Source organism: Podarcis tiliguerta, assembly GCF_965153285.1.
Source record: "Podarcis tiliguerta genome assembly, chromosome: 1".
Lineage (NCBI taxonomy): Eukaryota > Metazoa > Chordata > Lepidosauria > Squamata > Lacertidae > Podarcis > Podarcis tiliguerta.
In genome coordinates this window covers 95,982,943-95,998,591 of record NC_139534.1, presented here as the reverse complement: position 1 = coordinate 95,998,591, position 15,649 = coordinate 95,982,943, and the positions used below count along the sequence as shown (strand labels likewise).

The 15,649-nt window shown below is 40.9% G+C and overlaps 1 long non-coding RNA gene across 1 annotated transcript; it reads left to right on the top strand.

The window, feature by feature from the left end:
- Positions 1 to 2,008: 2,008 nt before the first annotated feature.
- LOC310683725 lies at positions 2,009 to 15,124 on the top strand. The gene is made up of 3 exons (XR_014514507.1): positions 2,009 to 2,060; positions 8,873 to 9,045; positions 14,769 to 15,124. It is a non-coding gene; the product is annotated as an uncharacterized lncRNA (long non-coding RNA).
- The last annotated feature ends 525 nt before the right edge of the window (positions 15,125 to 15,649 follow it).

Here is a 15,649-nt window from a genome sequence, read left to right as displayed (position 1 = left end):
CCATCCTATGGTAGCAATGGTGGGTGGGACTCCATAGTGGGTCTACACTACTTCCTGAACTCTGCCAGCTTGCTAAACTCTGCCAAAGCTTCTCTCTGTGTTTGTGTCCCCTTTCTCCATGTTTGTGGTCCGTGAGAAGAAATTAACAATGCAAGCTCCAGGGCCTGTTTGGGGGCATGTTGGGGCAATGAAGCGTCCCACCCCCACCCCCACCCCTGCCAGAGTGCCCAGTTTCTCCTTGTGGCAGGACACTGGTGGCAGTATGCCCATGTCCTTTCTGCAGGGGTACACGGAGTGCCCCCCAACAAGGGGCCTCCCTCTCTGCCAGCTTCCAGATGCCCTTCAGCCATCCAAACCCTGGCTGTAGGATTGCTCCCCTAATGGTCTGTCATTCTTATTGATATTTATTTCATTGCTTAATTGTTGTTTTAAATTATTATGTACCCACCATAGTGCTTTTAATTATTTAAAATGTATTAGTGTAATTCTAGAACAAATTGTGATTTTGATTGGTTTTGATTTTGCTAGCAGCATTGGTTATCATGGTATCATTCATATCTATATCTCTATCTATCTATATCTATATCTATATATCTATATCTATGCAAGATAAAAAATACTTGAAAATAAACAAACAATCAAATTAATTATTTATAGTAATCATGCACCCATCACTGATGAGAAAAGATGAAAAGTGTGCTGCAGAATACAAGCAACTGATGTTGTCTATTATGGTATGCAGACAGAAGCTTCTGAAAAGTATAGAATGTCGAAAAATATTTATGTAGATATTCTTTTATACACCAAAAGCTAACACCAGTCAAATTAGTTTTTCAGAAATTAAGCATCAGTTTTGCTGTTTCATAGAAGCACTGAAGGCAGAAAGCTACAAGGGTAAAAAAAAAAAAAAAAAATACCCACAGATGATTCTCATGGATATGATTCAGAACAGTAATACCTTAATTTGCATAAAATGAGTTACATATTGCTGCGGTAATTTAATTTGTTTGACCAGGAGTTTGCAATTGTGAAAAAGAGATTCAGAAAGGCCAGTGAATGAGTCTTGCATATTTTCTCCAAATGGCTGATTTCAGTTAATGTGAAATCACAGATTTAATTATAAGGCAGTACCAAATTACAGTGGTGCAGATTTTGGAAGGCGAGAATTATAACAAACGGCTGCTGTGGAAAAACAATGGCATCCTTATGCTCGGCAGGGCTTTTGAAGGAGACCCACGCTGAGAGTTTAATCTTCATTGTCATCCTCCGAGTGGGGAGGAATTTCCACAGAAGGAAATCAGGGAAATATTAAATCTAGGAATGAAATAAATAATGGGGATATGCTTATTGGGGGGCGGGGGAAGCAAACAGCTAGCAAAATAGAATAAGCTATGGGCATGTAAAGGAAAAGAAGAGACATTATCCAGCCCAAGTAGCCAGTTTATGCCACAATCCTATACACACTGACCTGCAAGTAAAAACCATTGAACTCAAAACAAATTACTTCTGAGTAGTCATGAACTAGATTATGCTGTTAAAGCCCCACTGATTTCTGTGTAAGAACATTTCAGCAAAGGCATCTGGGAAGAGGTGAGTTTATCAGGTCTAGAGAGTCAGTCTGGCATAGTGGTTAGAGTGTTGGGCTACGACCTGGGAGACCAGGATTCAAATGCACAGTCCGCCATGAAGCTCACTGGGTGACCTTGGGCCAGTCCCTGCCTGTCAGCCTAACCTACTTTACAGGGTTGTTGTGAGGATAAAATGAGGGGGATAAATATGTATACACCCCTTGAGCTCCTTGGAAGAAATAGACAGAATAAACAGATTAAAAAATAGAATGAAAAGCCACATTCCCAATGTGGCTAACAAAATCTAGATGGTTTGGGAGGTCCTGAACAAAATACCCTTCCTAGGCTGACTTCCTTTTTGCTACTCCATTTGCTTTCCCCTTTCCTTTGGGTGTAACCTTCCCAGAGGCTGGTGGCTCTTCTTCTTTCCCCCTTAGTTGCCTAGAAGGGACAACTGAACAGGAAGTGGCAGCAATGAAAAGAAGCAGCAGGGTGAGAGGATTTAGTAAAGGGGTGGCAAACCCATGACCAACGGGCCCTATCCAATCTGCCAAACACTTTATAATAATATAATAATAATTTATCATTTATACCCCGCCCATCTGGCTGGGTTTCCCCAGCCACTCTAGGCGGCTTCCCTGTAACTTGGCTTCTCGCAGCGAGGGAACCGCCAGAAGGCCCTCGGCACTGGACCTCAGTGTCCGGGCTGAACGATGGGGGGTGGAGATGCTCCTTCAGGTATATTGGACTGAGGCTGTTTAAGGCTTTAAAGGTCAGCACCAACACTTTGAATTGTGCTCAGAAACGTATTGGGAGCCAGTGTAGGTCTTTCAAGACCTGCTCCCCAACAATTGGGCCTCTGTGCCATCTTCCTTTTCAAAAATAAAATAAAATATCCAGGTATAGCCCCATCCTCACAATGCTAAGCCCCAGCATGATGATGGAGATCTGATCTGCCTCTCCAGCCGTACATCAGACTGATCCGATGAGCGGAGGAAGGGGGCAACATTAAAGTTTAGGTATCTACACTAGTCGCCTGACACATCTCTGTCTGTTTATGTACACAGAGATTACTCTCTTTCCCCCTCTCTCTCTGCCCCTTCCAAGGTAAGGCTTTAGGAGAATGTGAAAAGGGCTCCCATTCTTGGTACTTTGGCTGTTGTTTTAGCAGCATTTACCGTTCCTGCCCTCATGCAAGTTCCTTGAATGCGTGTGTACAGCTGCCTGCATATACCTATGAATGTATGCATGCCTGTATGTTCTTCTTGCTGAGTGCACCTGTATGCCCTATATGCATGGTGGTGGCATGTGTGCGCACGAGTGTAATTTGGCCACTGCCAATTTTGCATGATTTCCAGTGGGACGGGCAGCGTCAACTGTTGATGCGGCTGCTGGGCTGAAAAAGGCCAACAGCCCCTGCTTTTAAGGGTGACCACTTACATGGCACTTAAAGAATGGAAATGCATCATCAAAAAAGAGGGCAAATGAAGTCAGAGATTTGCATAAAATATGCACATGCTATTGTTCAGGTACAGATGCAAATTCTGAAACCACAATTCTACTTTAAATAGAATACAATACAACACCTGTGTGTCTGCTCAGTCTGCTTCAGATGCTTTCAGGGACAGCCTAGCCCATTTTGCCACCTGAGGAGAAAGGGGAAGGTGCCCTGCCCTGCCGCTGCAGCCTCCCTTATTTGGGTTGTGTGGCAGTACCCAAGGGGGCTGCCTCAACATGCCTCAAGGGAGGACAGTCTCTCCTAACTGTTGATGGGCAGCTCCAAAGCCCCAGCTGCTCTCTCTTGATATGGTCCTTTATTTTAGACTAGACTTGGGACTCAGGTACGTTAGTCAAAAAAAGGTGTTTTGAATGCGTTATAAGCATGCAACACCAGATGGCGCTATAGAGCAAAACAAAATTCTATGCAATTTCCCATAGTGTTTTTTTCTTTTGTTATAATGATTTAATTTCTGGCTTATTTATAGCGTTGTTCCCCCTCCCCCATGTTTAGATCCACCCTTGGAATAGGCAATCCTTCTACCTGAGGATGGTCCTCTAAAGTAGGATAACCTATTCAAAGTAGGCCTCTTGCTCAGGTGTGGGCCTCCACAGGGGCCCAAATGTGTTGCCCCCCCATGCTATTGTTGCCACATAAAACATTTACATTATGAAGCAAAGGAAGGTGCAGAAGATACTAAACAAAAGGGTAGCTGGTTGCGTCACATTGCTTTTGGTCCTGACTAGGCTTCTACAAATGGAAGGGCTCCTTCTGTTCACAGACAGAACTGAGAGTCAGCAGAGAATCTCATACTGCTCCAGTCCTCCAGAGCAGCTGTTTGTTGGGCACAAAGTATATCAGAGGAAAAACGACTCATCAAGTGGATGTTCCCACCAATGGCAGCAAATATTTCATAGCACAGCTTTATTGATAGTAAGGAGTTCACATGAAATAACTGTTGCACTTATAGGTACAAAACAGCTGGCCTTGCCAATTAACAAGCATTTCATCAAGTGAATAAGGGGATATATGATTGCAGCTTTTATAAGACTTTATGAATGCTTACCTGGGAGTAACTTTCACTTAATAGTGTGGTACTTGTTTCTAAGGAAGCACGCATAAGTTTGCTCTGTTAAATAAGTTTCCATCCCAGCTTTGGCCTTGTTTAGAATTATCCTAGTTTTTGTTAGTTTCTCAGTTTTTTTTCCTTAGAAAGAAACTTTTTAATGCTTTCTTTGAAATATATGAACCTTTTAATGTGTGAATAACTTATTCAGCTCCTAAATTTAAATGCCTTGTGGGCGTAATTTTTCTATTTTAGTTTAATTCTATAGCTGCCTTCACTTTGTCTGAAATATATTATTCATTGTCTCCAAATTATAACTGGGCTGATGTGTTAGCATATAAGTTCTTCAATGCATTTCAATGTTTTAACCATTTATATGGCAACAGCAAGTAGTACACTGTTTTCGCACAGATGTCAGCAGTGGGAGGCAGAACACTTTTAGTAGTATTAACAAATCTTCTAAACCAATCTTCCCCGACCTGGTGCCCTCCAGATGTTTTGGACCACAGCTCACATCAGCACCAGCCAGCCAGCCTGGCCCTGTTGTAGTGCAAAACATCTGGAATCCACCAAGTTGGGGAGAGAGTTTTAAATAGATTACATGACAAAGAAGCTGCTGGTTTTCTAGCAAGTTTGGATACCTGTAGAAATTTGGATACCTGCAGATTTCAAAAAGTAATTATATTTTGAACTGTTTTTTTTAAAAGCATAAGTATCTATTTAAATCATTTATGCCCTGGCCTGATCCTGAGCCCCAGCTTTCAGTAATCCATCTTGGCATTGGTTCTTCCGCAAAGCAAGAGTTTGTAAGCCCAGCTATGACTTCCATGCTGCAGCCCGAAGTCTCTCTCCCTCAAATCCAACAACACTCACAGAGACCAACATTCCATCACATATAGGTTTTGTGAGGTTCTGTGTTGGAATGAAGGCCTGCCTTATGAGGCAAATATTAGGTTGTGACTGGTGCAGAAATATTCTGACTTCTTCTTTAGTAATTAGTGTGAGTGTGAGTGTGCCATGAGTGTACCAACTTTCTTCTTCTTGGGTGGCCTTTAAAAGCCTTAACCATTTGGAGGACATTTCCTCCCCCAATTTGAAAGAAGCTTATAAACAACCCTCGGTTACTCTAAAAGGCTATGCAAAAATTTCACCCGATTGCTTGGGCATGCCTTAACTAATTGGGACCGTGCTAATTGTACCCATTTTGTTAGCAACATCAAGGTGTTACTATTAGCATACAAAGCCCTTAACAACTTGGGACCAGTTTGCCTATGATTACGATTACGATTACGATATCTTTATTGTCATTGTCCCTTGCGGAACAATGAAATTGAAAAAACTACATAAAAACTACATAAAACTACATAAAAACTACATAAAACTACATAAAAACTACATAAAACGTTCAAAAACCCCTAAGAACGCTAAAACCCCATTTTAAAATACACTATACTACAGAGACCCCTTATGCTGCGTTTAGAACCAGAATTGCATTAGCGTAAAAACTGTTTCTCAGGCGGCTAAAGGTACCCCTGCCCGTACGGGCCAGTCGTGTCCGACTCGAGGGTTGTGCGCTCATCTCACTCTAGAGGCCGGGAGCCAGCGCTGTCTGCAGACACTTCTGGGTCACGTGGCCAGCGTGACAAGCTGCATCTGGCGAGCCTGCGCAGCACACGGAACGCCGTTTACCTTCCCGCTGGTAAGCAGTCCCTATTTATCTACTTGCACCCGGGGGTGCTTTCGAACTGCTAGGTTGGCAGGTGCTGGGACCGAACGATGGGAGTGCACCCCGCCGCGGGGATTCGAACCGCCGACCATGCGATCGGCAAGTCCTAGGCGCTAAGGTTTTACCCACAGCGCCACCCGGCTAGTCCTGGCCTTTATAACCCTATACCTTCTTCCAGAAGGCAGAAGCTGAAAGAGATCATTTCCGGGGTGCGTACTATCATGTGCTATCTCTGACGCTTTCTTATGGCACCTGGCAGCATAGATTTGATCTAAGGTGGGAAGAGTGCACCCACCTATGAGATTGATTTACTCCATGTGTGCCCACTCGATTGCTTCAATCAGCGGAATTGGCACTGCTACAGGTACCACATAATGCCCATTCTGCATTTCTAAGAACTCATTTAGTGAGGCAGTGCCTGCACTTTGGAAATCCCTGCCTATTGAGATCACACATGCATTGCTACCTCTCTTTCCTCTGCTCAGGTCAGCCGGAGGCATGGTCACCACTCCATAAATAACACATTGCATCCAGGCAAAAGCACTTCAGGAGAGCATGGAGCAAGGCTGTGAGGCTGTGGCCTGGGATGGTCCCAAGGGCCTCAGGTTCCTGGCCAGTGTCTTTGCTCTCTCGTGGTGCACAAGTTGAGGCTGGAAAGACAACTTCCTGTTTCCTTGGTTTTGGAGCATGAGGGAATGAGCAGAAGACATTGCTCCTTCTTAAACCAAAGGGAATTTGAACCTAGCATTTCCATTTGTTTCTCTTTATAAAGGAAATGGACTGAATCACAGTCCCCACACCAACCTTCACCAAAGTACTTGTGCTTTGATGATGATGATGATGATGATAAATTTTATTTATACCCCGCCTTTCCCAGCCAAGGCCGGGCTCAGGGCAGCTAACACCAGGTATAAAAACAATTGATTAAAATACAACTTCAAAACAGGATAAAAATACAACATTAAAATGCAGCCTCATTTCAGTAGAAATTCAAATCTGAAACTTTCCTATTCGGAAAAAGTTATTCCCATATTTTGTTTCCTTTGGACCCCTGATATAGGTCTATAGCTCCCATCATCCATGTCCCTTGGCTGAGCTGGCTGAAGATGGTAGGAATTGTAATCCACCAGCATCTGGAGATTAAGGCTTGCATTTAACTACTCATCTGGTCACCAGGCAAGGGCACGGAATCCCAACCAGGCGAGCGAGGAAGATGGTAAGGGAGGGACGTGTCACTTGGCTTTCATGCTTGCCATGGAGGAAGGCAAGTCCTTTTCTCCATGGCCACTGGGAAAACACAGTTGATAGGTAAGAGGAAGAGAGACCAGTCCCTCTACCAGTACATTCAGTAGATGTCTTTAAAAAACCAACCAACCCACAGTCCATTAATATAACCCACTAAGATAATAGAAGTCTGTTAATAGGCTAGGAAAAATATTCTATTAAAAGTCTAGTAGAATAATCAGGCTAGTCTAAGCAGGACTTGGCACAAAGATGGTAAAAAGCCGTATTGGGTTTTAAGGAAAGCATTGGCAAACTAATCCTAAATCTTTAGGTGATTTCATCTGTTAGATTTTTAGTATGGTTTCCTAATTTTGACTTAATAACTATTAGCCTTTTCAGTTTGACAGTGTGAACTGGCCCCAAGTGCTTAATATATATATGCAGTATGTTGCACATAACATGAGAATATCAAATAAAACTATGTGCATTTACATGATGCCAGTAATTATTTCTTTTGTTTTTTGTTTTCTAAAAGGTAGAAGGATTGGGACCACAGTAAATTACTATGCATTTTTACCATAGTACACAGTGTGGTTTATAATCGGTACCAATGTTTAATGTCCTGTAATGTCTCTTCTACATGCCACATTATATTTGATGTTTTTGATGCTAGCGTTCCCCATTGTCGTATTGAAGATCCACAAAAGCTACTGGTTTGATAACCCAGCAGCTAGACGAAGATCTGCTCTGCATAGCTAACAGGCCCAGGTTCTGTTGAATAATTGTCTGATTTGGCAGTAAGTTAAGCAGAGTGAACAACTGTGCAAATGGTCTTTTGGGTCATTATGTTATTGTGCATCATCTACAACCTATTAATACATTTTGAGCTTGTGTGCACGTCTTGTTAAATTTATTTGTTTTTAACAAATCGCTCCTGAAACCAAGCACACTTTATCAAAGCCACTTTGTAAATCTAGCATTATTTATCATAAGGAATTTTATTTATTGAATTTTATTTGCCATCAAGAGAGACAGACACAAATATAATGTTTAAAAAGATGTCTATTGATGTGAGAAAAATGCAAGCCGTGTGGTAGAAGCTTACTGAGTGGGAGAAATGTAAATGCTCCCTGCATTTTATCTCACATGACAGAATGCATTATGGTCAAAACAGTGTCTTCCTGAAGACACAGGTTTCAAAAATCTGCATAATATACACTTTTATGTATGCTGCTTATGCAGAATGCAAGTCTTTAGTTAAATGCCCAACAGTCTCATTTAGAGGCCCTTTCACTGGTAACATCACCTTGCCCAAGTGTAAACAAGATGTATATGGGCACCAGAGCCCATAAACTCATTACAATTAACTGTGGCACAATATAACACCTCCTTATAAATCCCTGAATGCAAAAAAATGATGTGATATAGTGGTGTGGTATATATGAATGTGAAAGCTTGCTATTCCTATCAAACAATTAGTTGCCTTTGACACAGAACCTCCTTTTCCCACCAATTAGTGCAAACTGCAGGGTGCATTTCTAGAATTCTACAAGCTAACAGTCAGTGGCGTAATGAAGAATTTAGGACTCTTCAATAACTTCCGAAGCATGGTTTGGTTTGTCTCAATTTATACAGAGCCTGTTTAGTTTGCAAAATGCATTTTGTCTCTTTGTTCTCCATTTGTACGGTTTTAATTCAAACATTTATTTAAAATATATGCCTGTGGCAGCTGATGTCTATTCTTTTTCATCTGTTCTACATTCTTATGATTTCTTAATTTTCCTCCCCAGTATTTAAAAAAGACAGAGCCCAACAGATACTGTCCAGACATTTTCCACTCATGGGTTTTGGAAGTGATGGTGAGCAGAGGACGTTTTAGGGTCACGCGACCCGTTCAGTCGTACCAGGCGCAGAGCCTCAGAGATGCCACAAGGGGCAGCACAGCTATGATAGAGAATGGAAGGTGAGAGGCAGAGAGTACTGAATTTTGGTATCCCTCAGGGCGCTGCTGAAATTTAAGACTCCAAGATCAGCCAGTGTGGTAAGGGAAGTAAACAGAGTACAAAGGAGGGTTACAGCTGAGGCCCTATCTGCACTGTGCATTTAAAGCAGCATCATGTCACTTTCAACAATCATGGCTCCCTTCCACCAAATCCTGGGAACGATTTGTTAAGGGCGCTGGGAGTTGTTAGGAGACCCCTGTCCCACACAGAGCTCCAGCTCTCAGAGTTCCCTGGGAAGAGGGATTGACTTTTGTGAAGGCACAAAAGTGAAGGCACTTTCAAGTTCTGTAGCTCTGTGAGGTAAATAGGGGTCTCCAGGTGGCGCTGTGTGTTAAACCACAGAGCCTAGGACTTGCCGATCAAAAGGTCGGCGGTTCGAATCCCCGCGCCACAACCCCGGAGTTGGCCATGACTGGACCTAATGGTCAGGGGTCCCTTTACCCTTTACCTTTAACAGTCTCAGAACTCTTAACAAACTACAATCCCCAGGATTCTTTGAGGGAAAGTCATGACTGTTTAAAGTGGCATAATACTGCTTTAAATATATAGTACACTTATTTTTGTGTATGTATCCCTAGACTTGTAGCAACGCATCACAACAAAGTCATGATGCCAAACCACCACTGCGCTCATGTTGTGTTGGCCAGTGTTGAGGTCTGTTTACATCAGAAAAGGGCAATGAAAAACTTAATAAGCAAAAACATTCCCCCCCCCCCATAAATGTTTCCTCTTACCTAATTAGTAGCATCAAAACTCGGAAAGGACTAAATATTAACTTGAAAAATTTAAGATGTGGTGCCTCCTTATGTTGTATGGCCAATGGTCAAGGATGATGGGTTGTAGTCCAACAACTTCCAGGAAAATTAGGCTCCTTTGAGCATTCTGCTAAATCTTGGAATCCATCCCTGAGAGGTTTCTTTCTTTGAATGTTGGACTGCATGAATGGTCTTCTGCTCACCCATCCCTAGGCTGAAGTCATTGACTAATATTTCTGACTCTTCCCCCCCCCCCACCTTATCCAAAGACATAGAATCATAGAACTGTAGACCCTCAAGGATCATCTGGCCCAACCTTCTGCAATGCGGGGATCTCAACTAAAACATCCATCACAGATGACCATCCAAACACTGCTTAAAAACCTCCAGTTCACAACTTCCCAAGGGAGCCCATTCCCTGGTAGAACAGCTCTTACTGTCAGAAAGTTCTTCCTATTTATTTGTTTGTTTCATAACCATATTACCTCCCGGTCCCTAGCCAACGAAAGTGAACTGATATTAAAGAAGACTTAGGAAAAAAACGAGGGCAAATTATTGACTGCAGCTACTGAAAACTCTTTCTAAATGTGCTAAAAGCGGCACATAGTAAATCTAGCGTGCAGGATTAGTACAACCCAGGCTTTCCTCTTGATGCCTTTGGGATGGTTTGATCACCCTGTTCTTTGCAGCAGTGAGCAATGGGTTTGAGTTGTGCATGTAGCTTTGTATGCCGCAGCAATGGGCAGCTACAAAGGACAATCCAGCAAGCATCATTGCTTCTACAGGATCATCCTCATAAGTCAATCCAAGCCTTTCCCATAATCATGGAAAGCAGTGGGGGTGGGAATCCAAAGTTTTGCAAAACTGGTAATTGATTTTATCTATTTATTTTAAAAGCTGCACCTAGCAGTCAGACAAAGCAATGTAGGAGACCCCTTAGAGCAGGGAGAGAAAACCTATGGCCCTCTAAATGTTATTAGATTAAAACTCCCATCATCCCTGACCAATGTCCATGCTAGTTGGGTCTGATGGAGTGCACAGGTTTCCCATCCATGCTCTAGAAAGTGAGCATGAGACCATAGCAACTTGGTCCACCGGGCTGCTCATTTCTGGGCTGAGGTCAGTCTGAACTGGTAAATCACACTTTTCCTTAACACTTGATTGCATTACTAAAAACTGCATTTGCACTCGGGTACAAATAGCTATTTTGGGATGACTTCAGCATATGCAGCAACAGCAGCTTCAGACTGCATTACGATCCCAAAACAGTTTCCCTGGGGTGATAAAATAAAACTGTGGCTCAGAAATCTGTGTGAATGACCAATGAACTTCTAAAATTAAAAACAATAAATCAGATCGCAAAGACTGCAGGCGTGTGCTATCACCAGGTCTCCCCTCAACGTCCAATTATCCTTTTTCTTGCTTAACAACAAGCCACGAGTTGGGTACGCTTCAGCTTATTTACATCAATGGACAAACATGACTGTTCTATGTTGGATCATGGCCCCTCTGTTTCACTATTGAATATTGAATATTCTTGTGTTTTCTTTGATCATGATAGTCTCACGCTATGGCAGTACAGATCATTCTACATTAACATTGCCCTATAGCAATTATTTTTAATGACTGGTCATTTAAAACAGGTTTTGTGTTCATTGCATAAACACAATATCTAATCAATTGGCACAGTGACATTGCATGAAAATGCTACATATGTTCACCCACAAGATATTCAATTCATCCACAGCATTTTCAAAAACAATGGGTCGGGGAGACAATTTAGACCAAACACACACATGCAAGTGCCTATTCTTTCCTTTATTATACAATCAGAGGCAATTGAGATTTTAGAAATAAGAGAATTGCAATTCTTTGAACGCTTGTACATTAGGAATATTGTGATTGGATTATGAATGATAAGGTAAGTTTGTGTGTGTGTGTGTGTGTGTGTGTGCAAGTGCATGTGTGTGAAGACAAAGGCCCAAGGCAATTTATGTTCGGGTTTTGCAGTGGTTTTGCTGCAAGCATGCAGAACTAACTGGGTTTAGATTAAGGGAGTCTAATTAGTGTCATGTCAAACTGGCAGTGATCATAAGACAAGAGAGGGGTCATTCTTGTCATCTTCTTGGTCTTTTGCCCTTAAATATAGAGCTGCATAAAGCACAATCTCCATCTTGTTAATGGAAGCAGAATATGTATAATCTGCACACGAAATGAAAAGAAAATGTGTAAGGAAATTTCTTTTTCCCATTTCCTCGTCAGAAGCTGTGAATTTTAGTGAGAATTAAAGTAAGGCTAATTCTGCAGTCATCTTCTGACCTGTCAGGTTAGCTGTCACCCTCACGTCTCTCAGTGCAGGTCTTTAGCTTCTTCTTGCTGAGTGCAGCCTTTGCCAACTGACAGAAAAATACAGACCATGACAAGAAAAAAAGAACATAATGTCCTTTTCACCCATCACTACTCAAAATTGCTCAATCTTTACTGACATATTATTATACATTGTTTCTCTGGGAGGGGAAAAAAGAAGAAGAAGCATTTGCTTTCTTTTCTATAAGAAGTGTGAAACTTTCAGGAGACAAGCAACCATTCCCCGAAAAATATTAAAGCCTGTAATTATTTTAAATTGTCTATTAATATGCAATATGCTGCCCTTTAATAGGAATAAGTTGCAGCCTATCTGAAGTTATTATGATGGCGCCCACTAGTGTCATGTTGGCTAAGGCGATCTATCAGCAATTCCATTATTTCCCAAGTGGCCATGATGGGGTGCACTGCAGGAGACTTTTTATTTTTAAAGGAATAAAACACAGCTAAATCTCTGCTGTACCATTATGGCAATTTTTTTTATATATAAAAAAAAAAGTTTCAGAAGCACTATATCAAGCCGTCAGAGGAGAGTTTGTTTAGAAATGTTTATCTTTCCTTTTTAAAAAATATTTAAAAACCCACAAATCTATTGTCTTTTTACCTCCAAATCGTGTCCCAAATTAAGAAGCCTGTTTACGCTACACTTCATTGGAAAGATCATGTTATTAATTAATTAATCTTTAAAAAATATATTCAGCGTGGCAGAACAGGCCTCTCTTCATTTTTGTAACTGTGACAAACGGTTTTGAAAAGGGCGTGTGGCCTCGTGTCCTATTGATCAAAAAATATCAATGCGTCACATGAATTGATCAGAAGGAATCCAGCAGCTTTCATGAGCACTCTGAGCTCTAATATAAACACGAATGTCTGTCCGAATTCAGGGGCTGCACTATTCAGTTTGGCATCAGGGGATATTCCGTGTATACATGGCCATGCATGGATCACTGAGAAAGTTACTAGATATGTCTCACTGGGACTTGCTGCTGAGTAAACACTATTGGGTTGGGCTGCCAAGCTGCAAGCCTAGGCACACTTAATTGAGCCTAAATCCCATTGAATTGAGTGTGGTTTCCTTCCAGGTAAACATGCATGCAGGTATGCGCCCTAACCCAGGAGCCTAGAGGTGTTTAAAAGTGTGGAAATTACCACCCATGAATAAAAGGACAATTTAAATATAAATTACTAAAATACTTCGTTGCATTAAAAGTATCAGTTACCTGCTTCATTCCAGCAAGCCAGCCCAAACAAGAAGAGGTTACTAATTGGAATGTGAAGGTTTCTCAGAGAATATTACAGGTCCACGGAATGTAAGGGACTACCTATTTTCAGAGTATGTTGCATTGTCTAAAGCACAATGTCCCTTAAGTCCTCGATGTCACTTCAGTCTTAGGTGTATATTTCTTTTTTATATATAAACACACCACACACACACACACACACACACACACACACACACACACACAGAGGCGATGTAATAGGAGAATCTAAGCTACTTACATTACACTAAAACAGAAAGATTTTTTAAAAATTGCTTCTCGTAATACCCTGCAGTACAAATCCAAGTAACAAAATGCATTATTTTCTTCCCTCCCACTTCTAAAATTCCCTGGAATTTCCCCCCCTTAGCAGGGCTCGTGCTACTACATCACATGACATTGCTTTGAAAAATCTTTCCTGTCTCAGATGTGGACCTTAATGCATTATGCAAAACCCAGGGATTTAGATTTTTGACACTGCATATACTCAAAATATATTCTAAAGGGAGACATTATATGCTAACTTGTGGAATCTTAAAGCAGCTGCTTGGTTAATATAATATGATGAAAAATATTTATGTAGTTTGTTTTCTTTTCTGTCAAGCCTAGTATCTTATGAAATTTTTTCAAATGGCCAGTAGCTGAAGTAGTGACTTTAGTTTGACTTAATATTATGCCACATTGACAGATGAAAACTCCTTCTAAAAATGTCATTTGAGTGCTCTACTAATTTGCATTTCGCTCGAAAGCTTTTAGTGCTTTGCACATTCACATTATAAACATTTGGGTGAACATTAATACCCCAGCTAAACAAAAATGCTATTCACTTCAACCATTTCTTCCACTACATAAAAACTATAAATGATTCTTCTACAAAAAGAAAAAAAAAATGAATGCAACCCGAAAATCAATTATAGTAACTATTTAGAAATGTAAAGGAAAGGCAGTAAAAATGTGACAAAAAATCTTTAATTGTAGGGAAATTGTGCATCTTTTTTTCCAACATGTGAATAAAATGCATTTCCTTCTTTAACAATCACAGTTACAATAGATCTATGCATCTCACAGGAAAAAATTGACAATTTGATTATGACTTGTACTTTTTGCCGGGGCCATGAAAGTGGTTTATGTTTGAAATGTATCAGCTGGAAGGTACTTATTACTCATAAATGCTGTGCTATTTCACTTTCTGCAAAGTGAGCTGTTAACAGATACAATTTGAGCAGAATAGCCAGAGGAGGCCTTTTGATATGCAGAAGAGCTGACCCTCGTGCTGAGCCTTTAATTGGGTTTTTAATTTTCCAGGCCATCTGACAATATCAAACATGATCCCAGTGCTTGAAATGTTGATTGGAGGCTAAGCAGGATCTACTCCAACATGGCATTAAGAAGAAAAAGAGGAAAGAACCCAGACAGAGAGGAAGACATGGAGAGACTTTAAAGAAGAATCTAGCTTTTCATGTTTGCTGTTTGGGAGCATCCGTCTTCAGCCGTTTGAATATTTCTTTTGGCAATATTTGCACTAATGCTCACCATCAGCTTTTCTGACAGTATCTGTTAAAAAGAACCAAAACAACATTTTGCGAAAACAAAAAGCAAACATACCCAAATAACTCTAAATCTGCAAATTTACATATATAAAAAACAACATCCTGGAAACATTGGTAGCAGAAATAAAATAAATGAATTGCTGTTTTTAACATCATCACTTTGGCTGTTATTTCATATGTTATTGCAGATTCTGTAATGTTGTTTAAATAGTACATTGTTAAACCACAGTATGATTATACATTGCAATGTGTTTTCCTGTCTTGCTGCTGTGAAACGGATTGAAGATCCATCATGTTTCGGTTATGCAATCTTTCAGCAAAACCGTGAAGCAAAGAATCAAATCTCTGTTCTCATTTAATTAGGGTCACACATCTTAAGTTGTAGACTTAAGAGATCTGTATATCCCTTCCGCGCAAAGCTTGAGGAATGGTTTGTTAGGACGCCATAAAATGCCAAACAGATTTCCATAAGAAATCCACATCCTCACTAAATAAATTGAGTCATAGAAATCTCCCAGACCGAATGGTAAAAACGCAGAACGTGAGATGTCAAGACCCTAGCTAAAACACACTTATCCGGAAGTAAGTTCCATTGATTTCAAGAAAACACCACACAGTTAGTGAGATGAGAATCTT